This window comes from Felis catus, chromosome B1, assembly GCF_018350175.1.
Source record: "Felis catus isolate Fca126 chromosome B1, F.catus_Fca126_mat1.0, whole genome shotgun sequence".
NCBI lineage: Eukaryota > Metazoa > Chordata > Mammalia > Carnivora > Felidae > Felis > Felis catus.
In genome coordinates this window covers 27,872,780-27,887,819 of record NC_058371.1, presented here as the reverse complement: position 1 = coordinate 27,887,819, position 15,040 = coordinate 27,872,780, and positions in this window count along the sequence as shown.

Here is a 15,040-nt window from a genome sequence, read left to right as displayed (position 1 = left end):
TTATCCTGCAAGTGGGTGAATTACAACACAAATGACTTCCCAACCTCAAGGAATGTCTGCTGTTACAGTGAGAGCATTGAGTGGGAAAGAATGGGAGCCTGAATAGTGGAATGGGGACGTATGGGAAGATCCCAGTAAAGTTGGGGCCATTGAACCCCTAAGGTCTGCTGTTTCTTTCTTACCAGCAGAAGTAGCCCTTCAACTCTTGTCTGAGAACATTAATCCTACTTTGTCTGAAACACCTGATATGGCCTCTCTAGAGTTGTTCCTTGCAAGGCATTACCGCTTCTCCTCAGGATTCCACCACCCTACTCTGCTTCTAGAACCCACAAGTAGACTCCTGTCCCAGCAGTTACCAAAGGGTAAAGTACAAAGTATAATCCATGAGGTGCATTACACGCCAAAAGAACTGCGTAATTTTTCCAATCTATACAGATGGAAATCTGGGGTCTATGTGGGAATGGATCTTAAGGTTGTAAGATAATTGTAGATAAATATAAAGTTGAATCAGGCCAAATTTATTGATATGGGCCCACTAAACAGATTCTGGATTTAGTATTTTAGTTCAAGGGATTTGAAAGGGCTCTAACAGCTTGGCTAGTTGGCTGAAACATGGACTCAAAAATGGCCCACACTAAAGTCAGACTGCCACAACTGCTTTGGTAGGCATATTGTAGAGGAAGGGATCTGGAGGCTTAATGGGATTGGAATGTTAGGGTAGATTTATCATGTTAAGACCTACTCACCCACCCTGGGAGAGTCCAGAGGAAGACACCTTTCAGAATTTTACTTTAGAAATGAATTTGGGTGTGGGGCCCCAGCATCCTTGAGCACAGTGGTAGCTCTTTGTAGTTCAGAAAATACAGTGAGAACTGCTTCCATCAAACTGGGGTCCCTAAATGCAATGAGGTTAATGTGATCCCAGGATAGGAGGGGCCAAGTGGCGACACTTAGTTGCCAAAGACAACATGGCCTGGTTATGGTAATAAACAGCAGAGTCAGAGTAACATTTGCCTTAACTCACAGAGACCTAGGGTGTTGGTGTTGATTATGGCGTACCTAGAAAAGAAAAGGTGAGTGGTCTACTAAATCCTTGCTTGATCTGTGTAAATGGAAGCGTTCTAGATTGAGCAGAAGCCTACCTCTGCTACACTGCCAAAACTTTTATTAATCTTTTCCCCAAGGACTTGTTTCCCCTGAAGGACCTATGGCTATTTACTAGGGAGGCTGTACACTGGGGAAAGGGAAACAATCATCCTTTGGGGATTACTGGATACTGTCTTTGAGTTGACACTAATTGTAGGAGGTCCAAAATGCTACTCTGGTCCACCAGCCAGAGCAGGGGTCCATGAAGGTCAGGTGATTAATGGAGTTTTAGCTTAGATCTCTGTCTCAGTGAGTCCCGTGGGTCCCCAAATGTATGAATCCTATGATCATTTCCCCAGCTCTGGAATGCATAGCTGGAACAGACCTACTCAGTAACTGGCAGTCTTCACATTGGTTCCCTGACCTGTGGCGTGAGGAGTGTTACAGTAAGAAAGACGCACATGGAAGCTACAGAACTGCCTCTACCTACAAAATGGAAAACCGGTGGTGGCTGCAATATGGACACTGGATTAAAGGGGCCAAGAGGATGTGTGGGGACCCCTCCTGGAAGGAAAAACATCTAAGTGAGAAATGCCAGTGGCTAGGAATAGAGTGGAAATGAGGAAATGAAATGGGCACAGAAAGCCCGTAGAATAATGAGTTTGATGTGTGTTATGAGTTGAATTGTGTTTCCCCAAATTTCATTTATTGAAACCCTAACCCCCAGTACCTCAGAATGTGGCCTTAATTGGAAATAGGGTTGTTGCAGATGTAATTAGTTAAATTAAGATGAGGTTATACTGGATTAGGTGAGCCTCTAGTCCAATATGACTTGTGTCATCATAAAAAGGAGAAAGTTGGGCACAGTGTTGTATACACGGGAAGAATGCCATGTGATGACTGCAGTTATGGTGCCATAAGCCAAGGAACACCAGAGATTGCCAGCAAAGCACCAGAAGCCAGGAGAGAGGCCTGGGACTGATTCTTCTCTGGTGCCTTCGGACGGGGCATGGCCCTGCCCATACCTTGATCTCAGGCTTGTAGCCTGTAGAACTAGTAGAACTATGAGACAAACTCCTATTGTTTAAGGAAAAAAAAAAAAAAAAAAAAAAAAAGAAAAGTAAACCAAAGAAAAACCACATTTCTGGATGGACTGCAGAGCTTAGTGCCACCATCAAGGACTTGAAGGATTCAGGGCTGGGAATTCCTATCACATTCCTATTCAACTCTCATACTGGCCTGTGCAGAAAACAGATGGCTCTTGGAGAATAATAGTGAATTATCATATTTTTAATTAGGTGGTGACTCCAGTTGCAACTGCTGTTCCAGATGTGTGGTTTTTTGTTTTTTGTTTTTTTTTAATTATGTTTAAATCCAAGTTAGTTAACATACAGTGTAATAATGGTTTCAGGAGTAGAATTTAGTGATTCGTCCCTTACATATAACACCCAGTGCTCATCCCAACAAGTGCCCTCCTTAGTACCCATCACCCATTTAGCCCATCCCCCCACCCAACTCCCCTCCAGCAACCCTCAGTTTGTTCTCTGTATTTAAAAGTCTCTTATGGTTTGCCTCCCTCTCTGTTTTTCAGATGTGCTTTCATTACTTGAGTACATTAATACATTTCCTGGTACCTAATATGCAGCACTTGATCTGGCAAATACTTTTCCTTGATACCTTGATAGTGACCACCAGAAGCAATTTGCATGGCCAGCAAGACACTTCCACTGTCCTACCTCCAAAGTATATCAACTCTCCAGCCCCATGTCATAAACCTTTCCCTTCCACAAGACACCACATTAGTCCACGAGAATGATGATATTACGCTGATTGGACCTGGTAAGTAAGAAGTAGCAACGATTCAAGACATTTTAGTAAGAGATGTGGGTGTCAGAGGGTGGCAAATAAATCTGACAGTGAAATTTCTGGAGGTCCATTGGTGGGCACAGCTGTTGGTTGGTCTCTCTCATTTGTTGGCTGTATGAGGGCAGGAGTTATTTTGGGGGATATTCCTGTTTTGTTCATGGCTATATCTTCAGTGCCTAGAATAGTAGATAGAATCCTAGCAGGAAATAGATGGATTTAATAAAGGGATTATTTACAAAGTTGTGGGCAAATGTAGGGAAACCACAAGAGTGGTATAACACAACAGGGTAAGTAACAATTGGACTGTTGCCCTCCTAGGGCTGAAGAACTTTTGAGTAAAGAGTACAAAGAGGCTCAGTGCCCCTTGTCATCACTGAGTAGCGGCAACCCAGTTTTTCCTTGGGAGTTTGGATGAATTACCCAAGTCAATATAGTGATCGTTTCCTTTGCCTGTTTGTTCAGTAGCATAAGGAGTCCAAACCGGCCAGAGTTCAGCTCCAGGTATCCAATTCACCACGATAGTGTTTCCTGGTAGAAGCATTCCTTTCTCAGGCACCAGAGCTCCCAGATCCCTGGATTAGTACCATCTTGTGAACTTTCTCAGATTTGCTCTCCTGTCCTCTTTTACTTGGTTGGTGTCTCACCCACAGCAGGTGATTCCACTTTGAGACGGGAATGAAGCCCATTACTGCTAGGTATGGAATATGGCTTCCTGAATGGCTGCAAAGGGCCAGTTCATGGAACTCAGAAGTTCAGAGAATTAGCTCGATGGTGGACGGTCCTTTCTGAACAGACACACCTACACGTACACACACACAAAGCATTTTTTTGGTCTAATACAAATGTTCACAAAAGAGCAACCTGGGCAGTGGAGGCTCTTACATGACATTTTCTGTGGCTATTACTCAGCCTCTTTCTTCAGCAAGCCTTATTCTTGCTCAAACGGTTTATGAACAAAATGGTGGTGGGGGTGAAGGGTACGTACAGACTTAGTGACAGAGGCTTTCGCTCACCAAAATTCATCTGGCTACAGCCGCTGCTGAGTGCCTGCTCTCCAAAAGCAGAGACCAGCACTGAGCTCTGGATATGGTACCGTTTCCTGGGGGACCAGCCAGCCACCTGGTGGCATATTGATTACATTAGACCACCTGTCATGGTTTGTTGTCATTGGAATAGGCATTTACTCTGGGTTTGGGCTCGCCTTTGCCACTCAAAATGCTTCTTGGAAAAACCACAATACGTGGGCTTACAGGACGCTGTATTAAATATCACAGCAGTCCACCCTGCGTTGTTTCTAAGGAACTCGTTTTATAGTGAATGAAGGGCAACAATGGAACTAATAGAGGCCTCTGTCCTCTCCTGGATCCAGAAGTAGTACATCCCCATGATCTTGTTAGCTCAATGATGCCTTCAGGCAAATGTCTTTTCATATTTTGTTCAGCATTGCTAGTTTCCCTGCGTGATAAGATTGCTCCAAATCGTCTATTGTTCAATTACTGGGAAGGGGACTCCCCCTACTTTACATATCTGAAGACAGCTCTATCTTTGACCAAGGTAAAATCCCAAACACGTTCAATTATGTTTTACTTTACCTAATTTTTAGGTTCCTCTGCCATGTGCTCATCATTCTAGGTCTGATAATATTTTTTCCCCCAGCACAGTCTTTTCTAGTTTTCTTCTAATACCAGAGGAGAAAAGACAACACTTTTTCTCTTGACCTTGAAGTGTTCACTATTAAGAATGCTTATTAAGCTAAATTATTCACTTTATTTTATTTAAAAATTTAAAAATGTATTATTATTTTTAAGGTTTATTTTTGGGAGAGAGAGAGAGAAAAAGAGTGCATGAGCTGGGGGGGGCGGACAGAGAGAGGGGGAGACAGAGGACGCAAAGTGGCCTCCTTGTTGACAGCAGAGAGCCCCATGCGGGGCTTGAACTCAGGAATTGTGAGATCATGACCTGAGCTGAAGTCGGCTGCTTAACTGACTGAGCCACCCAGGCGCCCCTATTTTTATTTTTTTGAGAGAGAGACAGAGAGAGCCAGCTGGGGAGGGACAGAGGGAGAGGGAGAGAATCCATAGTCTGTATGGAGCCCAACACAGGGCATGATCCCACAACTGTGAGATCATGACCCGAGCCAAAATTGAGTCAGTCACTTAACTGAGCCACCCAGGTGCCCCTAAGCTAAATTATTTAAATAAATTTATATTTATTTAGATTAAATTAATTTGCAATGACTAATTTTAGATTATAATCATTGGGTATATATATATATATACTATATATACATATATAGAATATATATAGTATATATACCTATATATAGTATATACACATATACATATAATATTATATATATTATATACATATATAATATAATAAATAAATAATATATTATATTTTATTATTATGTTTATACATATAATAAATACATAATACATTATAAATATATATATAAATATATATATATATATATATATATATATATATATATATATATATATAGAAACAAAAAGTAGAGGCACCTGGAGGGCTCAGTTGGTTGAGTGTCTGACTCTTGATTTTATCTCAGGTCATGATCCCAGGGTCATGGGACTGAACCACGTATAGGACTGTGCGCAGAGCATAGAGCTTGCTTAAGATTCTCCCTCTTTCTCTCTCTCTCTCTCCCTCTGCCCTTCCCCTGTTCTCTCTCTCTTAAAAAAAAAAGAAATAAAAGTAATACAAATTCTTTGTAAAACATTCAGTTTAGAAGGATATAAAGAGAAAAGCAAAAGAAGTCTGCATCTGCCCTTCCTCCCCTCCGGTCCTGTCAATGTGGCCTCTCTACTCAGAAGTAAGCTGGGTTTTGTTATTGTTCTAGAAATAATACATGACACCAACAATTTTCCCCCTTAAATAATAGATCTATTTTCTTTTAACAGCTGCATGGTATTCCATCATATGGATATAGCATAATTTAATCTGTTCATTATTTTTCTTTTTATTTTTTTTCATGTTTATTTATTTTTGAAGGAGAGATAGAGCATGAGCAGGGGTGGGGAGCAGAGAGAGCGGGAGACACAGAATCTGAGCAATCTCCAGGCTCTGAGCTGTCACCACAGAGCCCAATGTGGGGCTTTAACCCACGGACTGGGAGATCATGACCTGCGCCGAAGTCGGATGCCCAGCCGACTGAGCCACCCAGATGCCTCTGTCCATTCCTTTATTTTTAAATGTTTACCATGTCTTAAAATTTTTTTCTATTTTCAACAATGCAATAATGAACATACAGAGATATCTTTAGCAAAATGTTTAACTGTCACTCTGTAAAGAGAGGGTGGACCCCCACTCAAACAACAGAATCACTTCTTATTGTAGTTTAGATCATATATATATATATATATTTACACATACATACATATGTATATGTTTAGATTTGTAAGACATGTTTATTTTTTTTTTTAATTTTTTTTTTAATGTTTATTTATTTTTGAGACAGAGAGAGAACATGAACAGGGGAGGGGCAGAGAGAGAGGAAGACACAGAATCTGAAATGGGCTCCAGGCTCTGAGCTGTCAGCACAGAGCCCGACACGGGGCTTGAACTCACAGACCGTGAGATCATGACCTGAGCCGAAGTCAGACGCTTAACTGACTGAGCCACCCAGGCGCCCCTGTAAGGCATGTTTCTAGAGTGATACTATCCATGCTTAAATGCGGGATCCAGACTGAACTTAGGAATTGGGTATAAGAGGAGCTGCTATTTATTTTTTTTTTTAATTTTTTTTAACATTTATTTATTTTTGAGACAGGGAGAGACAGCATGAACGGGGCAGGGTCAGAAAGAGAGGGAGACACAGAATCTGAAACAGGTTCCAGGCTCTGAGCTGTCAGCACAGAGCCTGACGTGGGGCTCGAACTCACGGACCGCGAGATCATGACCTGAGCCGAAGTCAGATGCTTAACTGACTGAGTCACCCAGGCGCCCCGAGGAGCTGCTATTTAAACATGGCTTTCTGTCTTTCTGCATGAGTGGATAAAGTGAGTCACTCTGAAGCAGATCTTCTTTGTTCTAGGATTCTCTTTGTGGCTTTTCTTAAGTAAATAAATATAGGGTAAGTAAGCAGGCCATTGCTCTTGAGGAAGCATATAATAGGACTTCAAAAAGTGGCTTGATGAAAGCTAATTCTTTTAATATTTCTTAATATGTAGAGACCAAAGGTTGCTTAAGAGGAACTAATTTTCTTGGAGACCAAGGTGACTATTGAAAAATAATGTAGCAATATTTTTGCCCCTCTCTTTTGGAATTCCTCACGAATCGTAACTCCTAGATGATTAGAGATAGGTCTTATTACCGAGGTAGAGAAGAATGAATTTAGACTGGGGATTCTGGCTTACTATGAAATTCTAGATGGTCTTGGGGGAAATCTGGTTCTGAGTTAACTTAGTGGCTATATCTGGAGCTAGAATTGCCCAGATCTTACAACAGGACACAAGGAGTGTACTCTGGAATGAATGACTAAAGGTGTGGGTCTAAACCAGAGAGCTGTAAACTGGGAAGTCTAGGAGTAGGGCACTACTTTGGCCTCCACAGGAATAGGGACTGAAAAGGACAGTGGAAAAGAATACATCAGACTGGACGGTTTTCAGAATGTGGCAATAACAGTAGCTGATAATCCGGGCAGCTGGTGTATGGATCAGATTTTCCAGATTGCTCTCCAGAAGCATTTAAGAAATACGTTCAGCCACTCTGGACAATGTCCTTGGGATTCTTGAATAAGTGGGGTTGGAGGGAAGAAACAGGGTCTCTTAAAAGGTTTTATGCCTCCAGCCAATCTAAAATATCAGAGGGGCACCTGGCTGACTCAGTCGGTAGAGCATGTGACTCTTGATCTCGGGGTCGTGAGTTTGAACTCCACGTTGGGCATAGAGATTACTTTAAAAAATCTAAAATATTGAGTTTCTGGCCCAGTTGAATTAGGAAAAAATAAGAGATGCGACCATACCTGTTCCTCAAGTGGATTAAATAAATCACGTACAAAGTTCAGGGGATATATTACTTCCTTGATGTGAATGAACATTTTATTATTGTAGCCTTTTTGGTAGCTACATCTCTCTGCTACTTCATATTCAGCTTATGGAAAGGATAAGAAAAAATGCCATTCTGTTTCACATGAACTGCAGGCAAGAGATTTGCCATGATTCTGCACTTACGCAATTGACTTAAAAAACAAAACCCAAAAACTAAATTCAGGAATTTCTAGTTAGATTCATTAAACTTCATAATCTTTTTTTTTTTTTAAATGGAAGACAAGAAAACATTTGTGTCGTGGATGTCACTACAAATACTACTAATTTGTATACTTACACTCACTAGTCCTGGTACTTTAACCAATCAAAGGGTTTCAGGATTCTCGCTTTATGGAAAATTATGGAGAGCTTTGCAAAGCAATACCAGATTTTATCTTCCCTCAGACAGAGTTGCTCAAGGTGTCTCCTAATAAAAAAAGTTGTTATAAAGTAGCCTGTCCTGGCAACAAAGAGAGCCCATAATTTCAAAATGTGTATTTCTCATCGACATTGGTTGCCACTTTCTGGCTTTTTCTAAATTCATTTTTTTCTTTCATCACTAGAGGGCAATAATGCTCCATTAATCAAAGTATAGTGGGCAGTGAAATCTTTTTTAGTTAGTTTCTCTTACTTGTAATATTTAGCGGGTTGTTTATGCTGTTATAGACCTATTAGATAGATTATTTATTTCCTCCCAGACTGTTACCAGAATATAAGGGTTGCTTATATTAGAGCTGTTTTTCATACATGATGTCTCTGACGTACTGTTAGAACCAATGCGGTCTGCTGTCATTTGGTCTCACATTTTCACTTATATAGGACTTAACTCTTTTCTCTGTGTAAAAATATATCCCGATTCTGATGATTTTTAATCTTTTCCACTATTGCCACGCAGGTTTAAGCTACCATTCTCTGCCACCTCAATGAGGCCTATGCTAACTACTTGTATCAGTCAGGCTAGGCCGTTCTACCGTGACAATGCCAGAATCTTACTTGCTTAATCAACACATAGCTAACACTAAGCGTCTTATGTAGGTTGGGAGGGCTTCTGCTCGTTAGTTACTCAGGGATTCTGGCTGATAAGCTTCCACTTGGCATGTTCTGCAAATGCAGCATATGGAAGGGCACGTGGGGAATCACACACCGTTCTTAGAGCTTCTGTTTAGAAAATGCCACGTGCCATTTTTGCTCTTCATTGGCCAAAGTGAATCACGTGGCTACACTTAATGTTAATATGGTAGGGAAGTACCATCCTAGCATAGGCTGGAAATGAAAGACCAAGTATATTTGGTGATCAGTCATAATAAAGCCAAACTGCTCTATTTAAAATTTGCACATCCTGGAGTGCCTTGGGTGGCCCAGTGGGTTTGACTCCAGCTCAGGCCATGATATCAGTTTGTGGGTTCAAGCCCCACCTTGGGCTCTGCACTGACAGCTCAGATTCTGTGTCTTCCTCTTTCTCTCTGCCCCTCCCCTGCTTGTGCTCTCCCTCAAATATAAATAAATAAACATTAAAAAAAAAAATTTCTGCTGGTGCAGCCACTCTGGAAAACAGTATGGAGGTTCCTCAAAAAACTAAAAACAGAACTACCCTACGACCCAGAAATTGCACTACTAGGCATTTATCCACAGGATACGGATGTGCTGTTTCGAAGGGACACACGCACCCCCCATGTTTATAGCAGCACTATCAACAATAGCCAAAGTATGGAAAGAGCCCAAATGTCCATCGATGGATGAATGGATAAAGATGTGGTATACATATACAATGGAGTATTACTCGGCTATCAAAGCGAATGAAATCTTGCCATTTGCAACTACGTGGATGGAACTGGAGGATATTATGCTAAGTGAAATGAGTCAGAGAAAGACAAATATCATATGACTTCACTCATATGAAGACTTTAAGAGACAAAACAGATGAACATAAGGGAAGGGAAACAAAAATAACATAAAAACAGGGAGGGGGACAAAACATAAGACACTCATAAATATGGAGAACAAACTGAGGGTTACTGGAGGGATTGTGGGAGGGGGATGGGCTAAATGGGTAAGGGGCATGAAGGAATTTACTCCTGAAATCACTGTTGCTCTATATGCTAATTTGGATGTAAGTTAAAAAAAAAAATAAAAATAAAACAAGTTAATAAAAAAACAAAATTTCTACATCCCTATTTTTGGTCTAGGATTTTGCACCTTCCTTGCCTTGTTGCATGTTTCCTAATAGCATGTATCATTTTTTAACTTATTAGAAAATTTTCCTTCTTAGCTAAGTAGAAGTTATGCATTCAATTTCTATTACCTTTAACTTTCATCTTGATTTCAGAAAGTCTGAAATTGGGGCACCTGGCTGCCTCAATCAGAAGAGCATATGACTTTTGATCTTGGGGTTGAATTTGTTTGTTTATTTAAATTTACATCCAAATTATTGGCAACTGTAAATGGGATCGATTCCTTGATTTCTCTGTCTGTCACTTCATTGTTGGTGTATAGAAATGCAACCGATTTCTGTGCGTTGATTTTATACCCTGAAAATTTGCTGAACTCATGAATCAATTCTAGCAGTTTTTTTGTGGAATCTTTTGGGTTTTCCACATAGAGTATCGTGTCATCTGCGAAGAGTGGAAGTGTGACCTCCTCCTGGCCAATTTGGATGCCTTTTATTTCTTTGTGTGGTCTGATTGCAGAGGCTAAGACTTCCAATACTGTTGAATAACAGTGGCGAGAGTGGACATCCCTGTCTCGTTCCTGACCTTAGGGGGGAAGCTCTCAGTTTTTCCCCATTGAAGATGATATTAGTGCGGGGTCGTTCATATATGGCTTTTATGATCTCAAGGTATGCTCCTTCTATCCCTACTTTCTTGAGGGTTTTTATCAAGAAAGGATGCTGTATTTTGTCAAATGCTTTCTCTGCATCTATTGAGAGGATCGTATCATTCTTGTCCTTTCTTTTATGATGAATCACGTTAGTTATTTTGCGGATATTGAACCAGCCCTGCATCCCAGGTATAAATCCTGCTTGGTCGTGGTGAATAATTTTTTTAATGTATTGTTGGATCTGGTTGGCTAATATCTTGTTGAGGATTTCTGCATCCATGTTCATCAGGGAAATTGGTCTATAGTTCTCCTTTTTAGTGGGGTCTCTGGTTTTGGGATCAAGGTAATGCTGGCTTCATAGAAAGAGTTTGGAAGTTTTCCTTCCGTTTCTATTTTTTGGAACAGTTTCAAGAGAATAGGTGTTAACTCTTTCTTAAATGTTTGGTAGAATTCCCCTGGAAAGCCATCTGGCCCTGGACTCTTGTTTTTTGGCAGATTTTTGATTACTAATTTGATTTCCTTACTGGTGATCGGTCTGTTCAAATTTTCTGTTTCTTCCTGCTTCAGTTTTGGTAGTGTATATGTTTCTCGGAATTTGTCCATTTCTTCCAGATTGCCCATTTTATTGACATATAATTGCTCATAATATTCTCTTAGTATTGTTTTTATTTCTGCTGTGTTGGTTGTGATCTCTCCTCTTTCATTCTTGATTTTATTTCTTTGGGTCCTTTCCTTTTTCTTTTTGATTAAACTGGCTAGTGGTTTATCAATTTTGTTAATTCTTCCAAAGAACCAGCTTCTGGTTTCATTGATCTGTTCTACTGTTTTTTTTTGGTTTCAATAGCATTAATTTCTGCTCTAATCCTTATCATTTCCTGTCTTCTGCTGGTTTTGGGTTTTATTTGCTGTTCTTTTTCTGGCTCCTTAAGGCGTAAGGTTAGGTTGTGTATCTGAGATCTTTCTTCCTTCTTTAGGAAGGCCTGGATTGCTATATACTTTCCTCTTAATGACCGCCTTTGCTGCGTCCCAGAGGTTTCGTGTTGTGGTGTTATCATTTTCATTGACTTTCATATACTTTTTATTTTCCTCTTTAATTGCTTGGTTAGCCCATTCATTCTTCAGTAGGATGTGCTTCAGTCTCCAAGTATTTGTTACGTTTCCAAATTTTTTCTTGTGGTTGATTTTGAGTTTCATAGCATTGTGGTCTGAAAATATGCACGGTATGATCTCAATCTTTTTGTGCTTGCTGAGGGCTGATTTGTGTCCCAGTATATGGTCTATTCTGGAGAATGTTCCATGTGCATTGGAGAAGAATGTATATTCTGCTGCTTTAGGATGAAATGTTCTGAATATATCTGTGAAGTCCATCTGGTCCAGTGTGTCATTCAAAGCCATTGTTTCCTTGTTGATTTTTTGATTAGATGATCTGTCCATTGCTGTGAATGGGGTGTTGAAGTCTCCTACTATTATGGTATTACAATCAATGAGTTTCTTTATGTTTGTGATTAATTGATTTATATATTTGGGTGCTCCCACATTTGGCGCATAAATGTTTATAATTGTTAGGTCTTCTTGGTGGATAGACCCTTGATTATGATATAATGCCCTTCTGCATCTCTTGATACCGTCTTTATTTTAAAGTCTAGATTGTGTGATGTAAGTATGAGAAAGCTACTCCAGCATTCCTCTGTTGACCATTAGCATGATACATGGTTCTCCATCCCCTTATTTTAAATCTGAAGGTGTCTTTAGGTCTAAAGTGGGTCTCTTGTAAACAGCATATAGATGCATCTTGTTTTCTTATCCATTCTCTTACCCCATGTCTTTTGATTGTAGCATTGAGTCCATTGATGTTTAGAGTGAGTACTGAAAGATATGAATTTATCACCATTATGATGCTTGTAGAGTTGGAGTTCTGGTGGTGTTCTCTGGTCCTTTCTAATCTTTGTTGTTTTTGGTATATATATTTTCATCTTTTCTCCCCTCAGAGAGTCCCCTTTAAAATTTCTTGCAGGGCTGGTTTAGTGGTCACAAACTCCTTTAATTTTTGTTTTTCTGGGAAACTTTTTATCTCCTATTTTGAATGACAGGCCTGCTGGATAAAGAATTCTTGGCTGCATATTTTTCTGATTCAGCACATTGAATATATCCTGCCACTCCTTTCTGGCCTGCCAAGTTTCTGTGGATAGGTCTGCTGCAAACCTGATGTATCTTCCCTTGTAGGTTAAGGACTTTTTTCCCTTGCTGCTTTCATGATTCTCTCCTTGACTGAGTATTTTGTGAATTTGACTACGATATGCCTTGTTGATGGTCAGTTTTTGTTGAATCTAATGGGGGTCCTCTGTGCTTCCCGGATTTTGATGTCTGTGTCTTTCCCCAGGTTAGGAAAGTTTTCTGCTATGATTTGCTCACATAACCCTTCTACCCCTACTTCTCTCTCTTCCTCTTCTGGGACCTCGATGATTCTGATGTTGTTCCTTTTTAGAGTCACTGATTTCTCTCAGTCTTAAATCGTGCTCTTTTGCCTTAATCTCCCTCTTTTTTTCTGCTTCATTATTCTCTATAAGTTTGTCCTCTATTTCACTGATTCTCTGTTCTGCCTCATCCATCCTTGCTGCTGCAGCATCTATCTGTGATTGCAGCTCAGGTATAGCATTTTTTATTTCATTATGGCTATTTTTTTTACTTCTTTTGTCTCTGCAGAAAGGGATTCTAATCTATTTTTGACTCCAGCTAGTATTCTTATTGTCGTCATTTTAAATTCTGGTTCAGACATCTTGCTTGTATCTGTGTTGATTAAATCCCTGGCTGTCGTTCCTTCGTGCTCTTTCTTTTGGGGTGAATTCCTTTGTTTTGTCATTTTGAAGGGAGAAAAGGAATTAATGAGGTAGAAAAATTGAAATTAATATTTTTAACATTTATTTATTATTGAGAGACAGAGAGACACAGAGTGTGAGCAGGGCAGGGGGCAGAGAGAGAGGGAGACACAGAATCCGAAGCAGGCTCCAGGCTCTGAGCTGTCAGCACAGAACCCGATGCGGGGCTCAAACTCACAAACTGTGAGATCATGACCTGAGCTGAAGTCTGTCGCCTAACCAACTGAGCCACCCAGGTGCCCCGAAAAATTGAAATTAAAAAAAAAAATTAAAATTAAAAAATATTAAAATTAAGAATTAAAAACACACCCACACACAAAAATTGAATAGATGATGCTAGATTCTAGGTGTGTTTTGGTCTGGGTGTTGAAAGTGGTTTGACAGATTAGAGAAAAAAAAGGGGGGAGGGAAGAAAAAAAATTGTTCGAGAAGTTGAAAAAATGAATACACTGAAGTAGACTAAAATGAGATGGTGGGTAAAATAGACTTGAAAAAATACACACAAAAGTAAAGAATATAGTAGAGAAAAATTAAAGACAAATATTTTTAATAAAAATTAAAAATACATATGATTTTTCTTTTTCTGTATTTAAGGAAAAAGAAAAGAAATGAAAAAGAGAAAAAATTAAAAAAAGAAATCGTTTAAAAATTTGAAAAAGTAAATACACTAGTAGACTAAAGTAAAATGATGGAAGTAAAATAGAATTTGAAAAAATTTACATAAAAGCAAAAAATATAGTAAAAATTAAATAAAAATATTTTTAATAGAAATTGAAATAAAAATGAAGTTTTTCTCTTTCTGCATTTAAGAAAAAAAAAGAAAAAAAAAGAAAAAAGGAAATTGAAAATTTGAAAAGGTGAGTACACTGAAGTAGACTAAAATAAAACGATGGAAGTAAAATAGAACTTGAAAAAATTTACACAAAAGTAAAAAATATAGTAATAAAAATTAAAGAAAAATAGTTTTAATAAAAATTGAAAATAAAAATGAATTTTTTCTTTCTGTATTGAAGAAAAAGAAAAGTGTAAAAGAGAAAAAGAAAAAAAAAGAAAGAAAACTGAATAGATGGACCTGCTAACAGACTGAAGTAGGTCTGAAATTGCTTCGTTTTCCCCTAGAAGTCAGTGTATGTAGCGCTTTATAGTCCATAAACTAAGCCAGCGGTGAGACTTGTGTTCTTGAAGAGCGAAGTTGGCCCAGTTGGGCGGGGCTCGGTGTAATGGCTCTGCTCTCCACTAGATGGCGCTGCTAGCCTACTGGGATGGAGTGTTTCAGCGCTCAAAGGTGCGTATGCGCATACGCATGGGCGGAGCGGTGGAAAATGGCACCACCCAGCCACCCAG